Source organism: Panulirus ornatus, chromosome 62, assembly GCF_036320965.1.
Source record: "Panulirus ornatus isolate Po-2019 chromosome 62, ASM3632096v1, whole genome shotgun sequence".
In the NCBI taxonomy this organism is placed as follows: domain Eukaryota; kingdom Metazoa; phylum Arthropoda; class Malacostraca; order Decapoda; family Palinuridae; genus Panulirus; species Panulirus ornatus.
The window spans coordinates 22,745-37,492 of NC_092285.1; the positions used below are offsets into that span (position 1 = coordinate 22,745).

At 44.8% G+C, this 14,748-nt stretch overlaps 2 long non-coding RNA genes across 10 annotated transcripts in view; both read right to left on the minus strand.

Annotated features, from left to right (window-relative positions):
- The window catches only part of LOC139745812 (uncharacterized), a 50,634-nt gene that overhangs the window by 18,801 nt on the left and 17,085 nt on the right, over window positions 1-14,748 (minus strand). For all 9 annotated transcript variants that reach the window (XR_011711976.1, XR_011711977.1, XR_011711978.1 and 6 more), the window contains one exon: window positions 13,163-13,316. This is a non-coding gene — a long non-coding RNA (uncharacterized lncRNA). The remainder of the gene's footprint in view (window positions 1-13,162; window positions 13,317-14,748) is intronic.
- Window positions 2,884-9,904, minus strand: LOC139745813 (uncharacterized). Its single transcript, XR_011711984.1, has 3 exons — window positions 9,746-9,904; window positions 3,766-4,020; window positions 2,884-3,593 (listed from the first exon to the last, which is right to left on the minus strand). It is a non-coding gene; the product is annotated as an uncharacterized lncRNA (long non-coding RNA).

The window sequence follows — 14,748 nt, forward strand, 5'->3', positions numbered from 1 at the left end:
ATAACGTCGTCGTTTGCTAGTTCCTTCACAATGTCGTCCTCTGACATATCCATGACATCAGTTCAGTAGATGACTCCCCTGCATGAATTCATGGCAACGGGTATCGAGACCACGTCATGAATATGGAACTTCGTCAACTTAAGTAGCTCCGCTACCTGTTTCATCGACTTATCAAATCACCACTAACCAGTTTCCTAATCGTTTCAACATGTCCAAACCAACCATCAATGACGTTTCTGATTAGGAAGAGACTGAGGGAAGCAAGAGTCGTTGCTCTGGTCGTATGGGTCAACACAAAATCAGCGTTTCTTTCTTTTTTATGGAAGCGTCCGTTACCTATGTCTATCTTACCTATGTCTATCCTAAAGGGGCCTAACCTCAAAATCTGGAATGCCAAACCACCCCAGATAGTGGAAAAAAAACTAACTATCCCGAAAAAAGAAAGATCGGGCAATTGTTTTATGCAGAAAAGTTTCAAGGCGGAGCCGGTCGCACAAAGGCCAAGCGGAGTTCTCTTGCGGACAACCGTCAATGAAAGATCGATTTTGCATAGAACAACCTTATAAAAGATATTGATGAACAATAACTTTCAAAAAACTTACAAAACTAAGCAAGGGTGGCGACAACACAGGGAGGAATAGCTACAACCTAGCTCTGAAAGACCGGCAACAGCTCCGTACAGGTCAGTAGCTGGTACGAGACTGTGGTCGGAACAACTACGACTGCACATTGCCCTGCGCAATGTCACTGCGCATGTAGTTATGGCTACCACAGCTAGGGAGCAGTGGTGGCTTGCCTGACTGGCGTTTCTCTGTATGTTTATCCTGATCCCAGCCCGGAGCATACGGACAAATAGCAAAATATTGCATTGATTTTTAAAAATCACTTTCTTTATAAACACTGCACCGAGTGAAAAACACCTCTATAAAGACTAGAGTTAAAACACGAACGTACAAGGCTACCGGAAGCAGCACTTCACATATAATTAACACTAGTAAATATACATCAAATTTAGATATATGTAAATAATCCGAAGAAAGCAGTGAAGGGTAACTGAAGATAGAAAGGCTGAAAGTAGAAGGTTGATCATGGCATTCTAAACGAACCCAAAATGGCATCCTAGCTAGTAGCTGTGTAATCCATCCTACGTATTGATACGCGGAATAAAAGCTCATGGAAGCCTCACTTGCCAAGGAAAAATGCACAGAAACATTGTCATAGTGGTAAGCAAAGTCTGACTTACCGAAAAGACGAGTAGACGCTACGACAGCAGGCAACACAGACTTTAAATACAGAGCGTAAGAACACGTCCGTCTTGGGAGACGATACAAATAAGACTGCAAATGGCGGCCGAGCTCAGCGATAAACACATACAAAGAAGCGCAACTTAAAGAGTTTGACATACTGATTTTTGTGATGCTGGCAGTAACGCTATCTGGAGGTCGATTAAGAACTATTAGAAAACGGGAAATATACACCTTAACTACCAAAGAAAACGGGAACCTAAAGGTAATTGTAAGCTACTCAAATCTGCCATAATTTCTGCAAGGAATAAAGTCCTTTGTTCTACTTTTATGTGGTATAAATGTTATGTTTTGCTTTAGCAATGGGGAAAACTTAATATAAACTTGACGTTTTGTTAAATGACACAGAATTTTCTTCATGGCTCAAGAACATAATTTTCTTTTTTCGTTTTCCTTTCTTGAATTTGTACTGGTAATTTATTGTAATTTAGATTTCCCTAATACTCTTACATTTCACCTCATTCTTAAATATTGTGATAAAAGGAAACAATTGATCGTGTGATATTCATTTAGTGCAAAACAGTATTGATTAGTATATATCAGAACACATTTTGTTCTCACCTTATGATAGACTGTACGTACATGCATATTTTGAATTGCTGAAAACGTATGGAAAACTTCTTGTATGAGAAATAGATACTGTTTATATAATAAGAGATGTAGTAAAGTATTTAGTCATCTTTGTATATTTCCTATAAAATATTCTTTTGTATCTCTGAAAAATGTTCAAGATTCTGTATTTCTTTTCTGTTATTACCCTTATTCCACTGAGAATTTGTATGCTTCTCACTGTTGGGAGCACATAGATCTATCATTGTATCTACATTTCTTCTCAGCAAAATTTCTTAAACATTGGCACACAGTATCCCTCTTATAATCACTGTTTCAACATTATTTGCTTCCAATTCTTTCGTATAATATTTGCTTCCAATTTGCTTCCAATATTTCCTTCCAATCCTTTCGTATAACTTTTGTGTTTTTGGTACGGTAAGAGCAATGATTATCTATAGATATCTGTGGTACATGTATACAACTATACATAGTATCATTATCCTCTGTGGATGAAAGTAGAACTTATCTCTATACCATCAACTTCTACGATGGTCTAGTGACATTCATCCTCATTCATCATCCTAACCATTAAAATGTACCTCAGACATTTCAGTTAGAGAGGGTGTAATATCTATCAAGCTGAAGGTAGGAGAAGGCTGCAAGTGGCTAATGCAAACCACTGAACCAAGTGCTGCTGTAGTACGGTTTAGTATCTGAGCAGCAAGGTGTATACTTAACTGAACACTGCTGATATCATGGAAATAGGTTACAATTATGCCACACGATTTCCCCATTATGATATTCACTTGGATACTCCTATCACTATGAATTTGTCCTTCTCGTAAGCAGGACATGGATACACTCCATCATTCGTCAGCAGTAAAAGTGGCCGATACTCAAATCATTGATTTCTTTCTCTTTACTGACGACTCTTCGATCGTATCACACTGGTGCGTTGCTATGTGTTGGTGGAAGGCTCTGCCTTTAATACAGCTTAAAAACAATAGACATAAAATCAAACAAAAGATCAAATATCTTATTGTAATCGTTATCACTCGATCATAAATTCATACAGCTGGAGAGACAAACAAAAATGTTGGTGGCTGCCATTTAATTCACAACTGGGCAAGAACAACCCTCCATAACGTGAATAAATCACATACACATATTTTCCTCTACATATCGTATAAGTACACATTGTCCTCTGCTTATTATTGACACTAATGTATACTAAGCAATAATAAACTTATCAATTTCCAGAGATAAACAAAACCCAACTTTTAGGTACAATTCAATACCCTGTCCAGCCTGCAGAGTTCCCGAAGGGCGTGGACGTGGTTCAGTAGTTGATGGCTACACTTCTCGTCTCCTGGTGGCCAGGTGTAAGCCATTTCTGCCCAAATATGTTCAATGACAATCAGGTCCACTCCTTTGCAGGCCTAGTCCAGGAGCTGTAGGGTGTCTTGTTCCTAGGGACCAGCGTTCAACAACACGAGCAGTGTGGACGGGGAACATGTCGCTAATAGAAATGACATGCCCGGCAGGGAGAGGTAAACCCCTCGCCTGCAGAGACGGCAAGAAACGTTCCTTCAGCAGTTACTGCGACAGTGGTTGCGGTAAAGCGACCTCCAATGTGGAAAACGTCACCCAGGCCATGTAATGTCACTTTCCTCTAGATGTAGTAGGTAAAGTGACATGTACGGGCCTCCTCGCTCATGTTGGCTCGGTCATTTGTGCCTGTGGAACATTGTATGATTTTAACGTTTATTGTACTGGTTCGGCAGGATTTATATCATTTGTGTTGTATAAACAGTATATGATTAACATTTGGGTGTCCGCAGTGAATTTTTTATTACCATAAATACGACGTTCTAAATTTTTGAACAGCAACAAATCATTAACTTCCTGCCTGGTACAGTTCCTCCTCCAGCAGTGAACCTTGCCATGAGAGTTGGAGACACACACATCACCTCCGTGAACACTGCTTCAGACAAGAATCTGAGTTTCGCTCGGGATGTGTGCTGTTCCCTCAGGAGTTCATTCCTCGCTGGAGTTCTGTGGTGTGTTCCTTTGTCGTGCAATATTCGCCTGTCGCTCAACGGGGAGACGTCTTATGCCCATCACGTTCGCTGGAGGGAGGTCACCTTTGCAGCTCCTGTTCTCTCTGCCAAACAATAAAACACAACCATGTTCACAGGGAATGGATACAATCAGTTGCCTAAATTGAACATTTCAATTTCAATTATCAAGTTTAGATAGTTATAAGCCTAATTTCACAACTTTTACATAATCTACATAATATCTTTAGTATGAAATTGTGGTTACAGTAATGATGATAATATTTCCAGATATATTGCCTACTTCATTGTTATCAAGGTTTAGCCATACTCAAATATAGTCACCCGAAGTATTTGGCTGCTAATAAACTCTGATGCAGGGACCTCATTCTCTATGCAGCCTTCATTATTGCTGCCATTTCCCCCACTCCTTTTCACAGACACTCATAACTTCCATTAAGTTGTTAAGGTTACTGCTCTCCACCACCCGTATGGACAAAACATTATCAAGGAGAGTGATCATGCGACCTCTGAGCACCAGCCTCTCGTCACTCCGGTTCACCTTAGCCTACCTTATCGCGCGATCCAGTAGACAAGCTGCCGCTCCCTGGCCAGCCGACCCTAACATACCTCAGTGCGATCCAGTAGACAAGCTGCCGCTCCCTGGCCAGCCGACCCTAGCCTACCTCAGTGATCCAGTAGACAAGCTGCCGCTCCCTGGCCAGCCGACCCTAGCGTACGCACAACAAAAAAAACTATCGCGCAGAGGGGGTCTGAAGACGTCTGTAATGATCACTGACCTACCTGTTGTACCATGCCGGTAAGGTTGGTATACGTGCCTGGAAGCCACAGGTTTCCAGAGTCCTATGCTAGACCCATGGAAGTTGCGTGCCACAAGAGCGGCATTATATCATTAACAATAAAATTACATCATACAAGGCAGTACGAACTCCTACTTTTGAATTGGTGTGTGTAATATAGCTGTGAGACACACACAGCTATATGCGGCAACCCCCGTATGTGGTAGCTGCAGCATACCTCAATGTGATGCGAGGTAAACACAATAGCTTCATATTGTATAGGTGTAATTTGGGAGAAGATGTTTTACTATTGATATTGTATTATTCTATAGCACATCTGGGTTCGTGGCAGTCCATAAAGGTTATCTTACACCGCCATTTCGTGTCCAGCAGGAAATGTAATGAGACATGCGATATATTTTTGAAACAATGAAACAGCGCGGGTATAGTTCACTGCGAGCCGATGTCGAAAGGTTGTTTTTGTGGCATATCTAATTTTACCATGGAGACCTCACAAGAGACACGTGAAGCTATTCTACAGCTTCATAATGAGGGCTACAGCGACTCTGAAATTAGGAAACGTCTTGGTATTCACCGGTCAACCGTAGCACGATGGATTCGCCGACAGGCAGAGTTGGGCAACACAGACAACAGGCATCGGCGTGGGCGCCCACGTTGCACAAACCCGGAAGATGATCAGGTAATGATGTTGCATATATAGGTATACTGGACCACTTGATGTTATGTAAACAACCACATCACATGTTATATTTGCAATATGTCATCCTTTCCCTAGGCCATAGCAGCTGTCATTGCTGCTGCCCCCTTCACGCCCGCTAGCAACATTCGGGATACTCTTGGTCTGCAGTGCACCACTCAAACTGTCCGAAACAGACATCACTCTGATGGGCTACGTGGTCGTATACCAGCAACAAAACCTATGTTAAGTGAGGCAAACATGGAGAGCAGGGTGGAGTATGCGTTGGAGTATGCGGACAAGCCACATCAGTTTTGGGAGAACGTCATCTTTTGTGATGAAAAAACCTTCTGCAGCGATGGTCCTCCTGCAAACAAACATGTTTGGCGACATCCTAACACCAGGTTAGCTCTTTCTCTGTCTGTCTGTCTCTCTCTCTCTCAGAAACACACACACACACACACACACACACACACAGGTTATGCTATATAACATATTTTCCATTTTATAATGACAATTTCTGGTGAGGCCAACATGAACAACCGTTCCGGAAGTGCTTTGAAACCAGGGTGCCACGGCCAGCACAGTCGTTTGCTGCTTGAAACGTCCTGTTGTGCTGCAGTATTACATTTTAGTTATACACAGTCATTATTTTTTAAGTGAATAACAGTGATCATGATCACTTTATACTGCATATGTAACTACTGTAGCAATAATCTCCATTTACGATGTGATTTCACAATAAATATTATATATTGTTAGTTAATATTTTTTAATTTACTAAGTTATCATCTTAATCTATATTGCAGCATCAGTTGCACTAATACGAGTAAGACACAATGTCTTATGTAATTTTATACATTTTATATAACCATATACGAGACACATGTGGTGGGTAGCAGGAGGAGTGGGCGTGTCAGTGCAGGACTATTTGGTTGGATCCATGGTGCTGGTGTCGGTGAATTGGTGGATGTCGGGCCTGGCCAGTTGACCGGACCTAGATACGTTGAGATACTGGAGGAGGTCTTGCTACCTTCAGTGGGGGCTATGCCGTTTCCAGAGCCGCAGCCATTTTACCTCGTCCAACATAACAGCCCATTTTACACATCCAGGGTTGCAAAGGCGTGGTATGCTCGCCATCCACGTATAACAGTGTTGCCACATCCTGCAAAATCGCCTGATCTCAACCCGATAGAGCACGTATGGGCTGCCATGCAGAAAGGATGCCTGACCGACAACATCGATGTCGTGCTACAGTCGTAAATGATGCTTTACAAGCATGGGAACATCTGCGAAGCCCTTCTGGTAGGAACTTAACGCAGACGTTAGTGGCATCCATGCCTCGAAGGCTCAATGAAGTGTTGGCAACGGGAGAAGGTTATACCAAGTATTGAAATAAAACTTACAGTCAAAAATTACTTTCTTAACCTCCAACAACATGTCTATGGTCATGTTAAATAGAAATCTGATTTTCACTGTTAAAGGGAAGTTAACTAATGCAGATCCATGAAAAGAGTCATTACTTTTCATGTTGGTTTACTAAATACTAAGATGTGGTGCCAGGTTTGTGACTTACTGTTATCAGTCACACAGGTGATACTACATATTACGTGAGGTTGGTGATTAAACCAGCAGACAGATAAATCACCGCCGGTATGAAGCAGGGTGTCGTAGTTACCATGTAGTATATTATTTTACACCACGAATTTCACACTTTGCAAGAGATAATGATTACTGCAATATGCATTTCTGTGCAGAATATTACATTCACATGCTCAATTCACGTATCCCATCTACTGTACTACATACGGAAGGATATATCGTTGCCATTAGATAGGTGAGGACACCAACAGGCAGGGACATCAGGGCTACCAACATCTCACAGGAAAATGTTGACTGTTCCATTATTCCACGTCTGGTGCGTCATTTTGTTTCGTACAAAAAACGTGCTATAGTTTTTTTTGCTGTGTGTACCTCAACGTGATCCAGTAGACAAGGTACCGCTCCCTGGTCAGCAGACCTTTGCCTACCTGAACTCTATACAGTAGACGAGCTGCCACACCCTGGCTAGCCGACAATTGCCTACCTCACCGCGATCCAGCAGACAAGCTGCCGCTCTTTGGCCAGCCTACCCTTGCCTACCTCAACGCGATCAAGTAGACGAGCTGCCACTCACTGGCCAGCCGACCCTAGCCTACCTCAATATACTCCAATAGACGAGCTGCCACTCTCTGGCCAGCCGACCTGAGCCTACCTCACCGCGATCCAGTAGACAAGCTGCCGCTCCCTGGCCAGCCGACCCTAGCCTACCTCACCGCGATCCAGTAGACAAACTGCCGCTCCCTGGCCAGCCGACCTTAGCCTACCTCGCCGAGATCTAGTAGATAAGCTGCCGCTCCCTGGCCAGCAGACCCTAGCCTACCTCACCGCGATCAAGTAGACAAGTTGCCGCTCCCTGGCCAGCCAACCTTAGCCTACCTCACCGAGATCCAGTAGATAAGCTGCCGCTCACTGGCCAGCCAACCCTTGCCTACCTCAACGTGATCCAGTAGTCGAGCTGCCACTCCCTGGCCAGCCGAGAAGCTGCCGCTTCCTGGACAGCCGACCCTAGCCAACTCAACGCGATCCAGTAGACAAGCTGCTGCTCCCTGGCCAGCCGACCCTTGCCTACCTCACCGCGATCCATTAGACAAGCTGCCGCTCCCTGGCCAGCCGACCCTAGCCTACCTCAACGCGATTCAGTAGACGAGCTGCCACTCCCCGGCCAGCCGACCCTAGCCTACCTCAATATAATCCAGTAGACGAGCTGCCACTACCTGGCAGCCGACCCTAGGCTACCTCAACGCAATCAAGGAGACAAGCTGCCACTCCCTGGCCAGCCGACTCTAGCCTACCTCAATATAATCCAGTAGACGAGCTGCCACTCCCCGGCCAGCCGACCCTTGCCTACCTCACCGCGATCCAGTAGACAAGCTGGCGCTCCCTGGCCAGCCGACCCTAGCCTACCTCACCGCGATCCAGTAGACAAGCTGCCGCTCCCTGGCCAGCCGACCCTTGCCTACCTCAACGCGATCCAGTAGACGAGCTGCCACTCCCTGGCCAGCCGACCCTAGCCTACCTCACCGCGATCCAGTAGAGAAGCTGCCGCTCCCTGGCCAGCTGCCCTTAGCCTACCTCACCGAGATCCAGTAGACAAGCTGCCGATCCCTGGCCAGCCGACACTAGCCTACCTTACCGCGATCTAGTAGACAAGCTGCCGCTCCCTGGCCAGCCGACCTTACCGATCCAGTAGACGAGCTGCCAGACCCTAACCAGCCAACCCTAGCCTACCTCAAACGCAATCCAGTAGACAAGCTGCTGCTCCCTGGCCAGCCGATCCTAGCCTACCTCAACGCCATCTAGTAGACGAGCTGCCACTCCCCGGCCAGCCGACACTAGCCTACCTCACCATAACTCAGTAAAGTAGCCACAACTCTCATCGCCCATTTCTGGGCCACCTCACCGTGATCCAGTATACTAGCCACCGCTTCACGGCTGACCGAAGCTACCCTACGTCACCATGATCCAGTACAGAAGCCACCACTCACCCACTTATTCTAGCCTACCTCACTGTGACCCAGTGCAGTAGCTCCCAGCAAAGCCGACCACAGCCTATCAAAATCTTACCTGACATCCCCAGAAGTACATGATCATAATGGAAATGTACCATTATTTTTGTGGTCTGCTGCTGTGATAACGCATGAAGTGGCCACGTATAAGGGATATTTGGCAGTGGGGCGAACTCTTACAGCAGATTTCTAATTTCTTTCCCTGGAAACGTGAAGCTTCAAAAGGACCCGGTGGTCTGTTACTGTTTGTATGTTGGACATCCATAAGAAAAAAAAAAAGTTTTTCAAATGAGCTAAACCGCCAATTTACCAAAACCATGTTAACTGTAATAATGTGATTGGCGGGTTACACATTCCGGGATGAATAATCATAAGCTGTCATCTGAGTGAATAGTAATATACTTCGAAGTGTCTGTCTACAGAGTTCATAGGTTTTCTACATTTTCTAGCTGTGCTAATTATACTAAGTACACCTAACTCTAGTTCACCACTCACTCTACATTGGTTACAACCATTAATCTCCAAATGTTACTCATACCTGGCTAGAAATAAGACCTTTGTTTATGCAAACATCATTCAACTCCGAGCCGGGAGCACGAAGCCAGCTGGCAGCTACCGAGCCGGCGACCTGACACCTGTGGCCACATATCCTCACCTTTCCACCACCACAAGACTTGTGTCAGCAAATTGGGTTTTACCCCGAGTATCTCAGTGACCAGTACCTTACCTCTTCTCTAGTCTCCTGAAGTCTCCTCCACCACTACACTTCCCGGAACCCTCAACGCGATATTGTCACTCACCACAACAACCCAGGAAATGAACGTATGAACCAGAAACATAGTAATCTTCGGTTTCTGAATGACCGCGCTCCTCCGCCATCTCGAAGCAGAAGCGGGGCTTTATTGTATGGCAAGGCGTTGTCTCAATCCAATGAAATGACTTGCATGGCCTTTTATCGTTTTGTAACATTCATTTTTGACTATACACTTACTAATATTCCATGTACTCGTGCTACATGCGTGTGTTACTAAAAGTTTATGTAGGAAAATTTCTTTTGCTCTATAATAAAGTATATATTTTGAATGTCAGTCCGACCAAGTCAGAGTCAATGTAACAATTCGGATTCAGACGTCGTCCACGTTTATGATATATTCCGACTCTTCTGACGTCAGTCAATTTCTAAACAATGTTTTACTTGTTTGTTTTTTTACGGTAAACCACGACTGAGACAAAATGTGATCTTAAGAATAAATTTTGTCCTCGACGATGGAAATATATTTTATCGCGATTATAGATAGTACATCTCCGAGGACGGCCATAGCCAGGACTACCAACCTATATCACCATTTACCACACTCACCATAGAATATGGAATTTCCCCGATGGTTTACAATGACCCCATATGTATTTATAGTACTTCCCTAACGTGTAATAATAAATGGACACAGCATCAACAGAAGTGTGTCAACAGACCAGACTAAAACATGAGCAATATGCTCGTCCTGCTTTTAATGTGGTATTTCCCAAAACAACCTTTGTCGACGGGAATTTCCAAGACACGTATGCGAACTGTTGTGGTCGATTTATTTTTCATACGATGTCGAGGCAGCAGGGGCACCTGAATGCCCTAATCAAGGCATCTTGTTAACGAGTATATATATATATATATATATGTACGTACGTCTTGACGTACGACAGTGCACTACGACGGCTTGTTGTCTGAGAAAAGTAAGGTATTCCTTCCCTGTTAAACAAGAACGACTGTACCATCAGAGCCGCTTTTTCCAATGATGTCTCACCAGCTGACATACGTCAGCATATCACAGCCTGAGCGCGTGTTGGTCCGTGTTTTGCTGACACAGGACGTCAGCGCACTCCAAGACTGACAATGAAGCCCGACACATGCCGGCGATTCACTCCCTGACAGTAGGGTGTCAGCCACCACCACCCCCTGCAGTGGCTCTCTCCTTGGGGGACTACGGCAACTCGCTCCCTAACACATAACCTACCGACTAATACCTTAAGCTCATATCACTCCCTAAAAGCTAAATATAATCGCCAGTCATGTACCAAAAATATATAATTCCCAAAGTGAAGCTTATTTTGATGACCTGTGGAGCTCGATAGATCTGCCGAATATCGTTTGGCATTGTTCAGCATAAACTCAGTAAGGCTTTACTTTGATTACCTGTGTTGCCCTCAACAGCAAAATGAAATTGTCTGGCGAAGCCAGAGTAAAGTCACCAACGTGCAGCTTTTCTTAGATGACCCATATAGCACGCACATGTGTTAGCCAGAGGAAATTTCCTCGAGTAAAACTTTAATTCGACGACTCACATATGTGTCCCACAAAACCTATATAAAACCGTCTACCGTTAGCCAAAATAAAAGACTGAATGTAAAGCTTTACTTTGACGACCCATAAACCATGCAAGTGGAAAATAGTCGTCTGGCATTAGCTATAACAAATGCCCTAAAGGGACGCTTTAGTGTGGCGTCGTTGGTTCATTCCTCGACAATCTACTTCGACTAATTCGTTTATACATACATTGCGGCTTCCTGCCTTACACACTACAAATGTGAAAAGAAAGCGTTACTCACTCTCGACAGGCGTCGGTGGCTCAGTTTGTGATACACGTCGGTAGCTTACTTGAACACACGTTACTTCGACGAACTCAAAAACTTTGCCTACTCTCCAACAGTCATCGATGAGCTTCGTCTCTAACACACGTGTGTCGGTAGCTCACTTCATGGCAAACCAAATTCGATCCTCTCTCTCTGACACGCAACGGTATGGCTTCTTACCTGACACACTAAAAACACTGCTTACTCCCTGATAGACGTCGGTGGCATCGTCTCTGATACACATCGGTAGCTCACTCCCAGATACACTACATGGCCTAACTCCGTTACGATTACTTCCTGCCTGACACACACGCCTTAGAGGCAAAAAGACGTCGGTGGTTTTGTCTAACATACGTGGGTATTTCACACCATGAAACAATACATGACTAACTCCCTGATGCAGAAGGCTGGCTTCCTACCTCACACTACTACAGTGGCGACAAAACAAAACCGCTTCTCACTTCCTAACAAACTCCCGTGGCAAAGAATGGCTGCTCACACTGACAGATTCTCTGGCTCTTTCTCTAGCACACGTTGGCACCTCACTCTAGGACAAACTGTTCCCACTAACTCCCTGGTACACAAGGGCGGCTTCCTATCTGACGGTGGAGGAACGCTACACACTCCCTGACAGAAGTCAGTGGTTTCGATTTGACCACACGTCGTGGGCTCATGCCCCGATGTACGATAGTTTACCACGGCGGTCTGTTGTTCTCTGGCACACGACGAGAGGTTCTCTTCCCCCCCCCCCCCCCTTCAACAATGACAAACAACAACACCCGACTCGTCCTCTAAAATCAAAGCCGTTCAATTTCAAACGACGATCTCACCAACTGACATGCGTCTGCACCTCATATCCTGGCGCATTGGCACGTCCCATCCTGATACACGGCGGCGGATCACTCCAAGACAGACGAAGACGCATGACACATAACGAGCGAGTCATTCGCTAACACGCAACAGTCTTACTGCATCGCGCCGGGTTTGATGTCTCTCTCTCTCCCTCCCTCCCTAGGGTGCTACGGCAACTCACTCTCCGACACAAGATCATGGTCTCCCGGCTAACAATACCATGAGAGTATAGCGCTCCTTGAGGAACCAAATGCTCCCAATCGTGACACAAGTCACAGGGAGGGTCCCAGTCTGCCACATACCGTCATGTCAATCATTTATGTCGGTGGTTGACGCCTCGACTCGACGAAGGTTTACCCCCCTATGAAACTTACACGTGAAGGAGGTACCACCCTCCTTGACTCGACGAAGGTTTACCCCCTATCAAACGTACACGTGAAGGAGGTACCACCCTCCTTGACTCGACGAAGGTTTACCCCTAATCAAACTCACACGTGAAGGAGGTACCACTCTCCTTGACTCGACGAAGGTTTACCCCTAATCAAACTCACACGTGAAGGAGGTACCACTCTCCTCGACTCGATGAAGATTTACCCCCTATCAAACTCGCACGTGGAGGTACCACCCTCCTTGACTCGACGAAGGTTTACCCCACTATCAAACTTACACGTGGAGGAGGTACCACCCTCCTTGAGGCAAGACACTTGATTGCTCTCATGACGGCTTCCTCCCTCTCTCTTGCGACGTCAGCAGGCGACTGAGGGTGGTCCTCGTCGGTGGTCGGAGTGTCATCATATCCAACCCGTTGTTTGACTGGAATTCTGGAAATGAACGGTGTCTTAATTTTCCTTTCAGCTTGAACACATTAAGGCATATTTTTCTATTGATATTAAGTTAAATTAAGAAATATTATATGTAACATCTACCAATGTTTGTTTGTGGGTCATGATAGATCTGAAATCATGGGTACATTATAGTTTAATGTATTATCATCCATCTTTAAATATATGCTTCAAATTGGTGGCAACTGCAATGATAAAAGCCTCTCGCTAGCAATGTTATCCTTACAATTCTTGATCTGAGAACCGTTAGGGTAAACAAGATGCAATTGTATGTCATCATTTACCAGTAAAAGGAGCTTCAAAAGCTGGTCTCTTATTGTTTGTATACTGCAAATACAAAAGGTAGGTAGTCATTATTCCCATGTTGAGCTCTACTGCTAATTAAGGCAAACAACCATATAACTGTAATAACCTATTTGGAGGGGTCAGACGTTCCAAAAGGCTGTGAGCAATTAAAAGCTGTTGCCTGAACGAATCGTAACATAAACCAAAGTTCCAGACGAATTACTTTACTCTACATCTTTCTTGCAGTAGGAACTACAGAGTTGGCCACACTTCCACCATGTTCACCTATAGTTGACCAGTCATTCACCAGTGGTTACAGCCAATGGTCTCCCATGACTCATTAACCTGGCTATAAAAAAAACCTCTTTTTCATGGAGCAATCAACTTTGGTGATGAGCCAGGCAGCGATAACGTCATCGTTTGCTAGTTCCTTCACAATGTCGTCCTCTGACATATCCATGACATCAGTTCAGTAGATGACTCCACTGCATGAATTCATGGCAACCGGTATCGAGACCACGTCATGAGTATGTAACTTCGTCAACTTAAGTAGCTCCGCTACCTGTTTCATCGACTTATCAAATCACCACTAACCAGTTTCCTAATCGTTTCAACATGTCCAAACCAACCATCAATGACGTTTCTGATTAGGAAAAGACTGAGGGAAGCAAGAGTCGTTGCTCTGGTCGTATGGGTCAACACAAAATCAGCGTTTCTTCTTTTTTATGGAAGCGTCCGTTACCACTACCCCCTACGGGGGCAGTGGATGGCTTACCTATGTCCATCCTAAAGGGGCCTAACCTCAAAATCTGGAATGCCAAACCACCCCAGATAGTGGAAAAAAAACTAAGTATCCCGAAAAAAGAAAGATCGGGCAACTGTTTTATGCAGAAAAGTTTCAAGGCGGAGCCGGTCGCACAAAGGCCAAGCGGAGTTCTCTTGCGGGCAACCGTCAATGAAAGATCGATTTTGCATAGAACAACCTTATAAAAGATATTGATGAACAATAACTTTCAAAAAAATTACAAAACTAAGCAAGGGTAGCGATAACACAGGGAGGAATAGCTACAACCTAGCTCTGAAAGACCGGCAATAGCTCCGTACAGGTCAGTAGCTGGTACGAGAC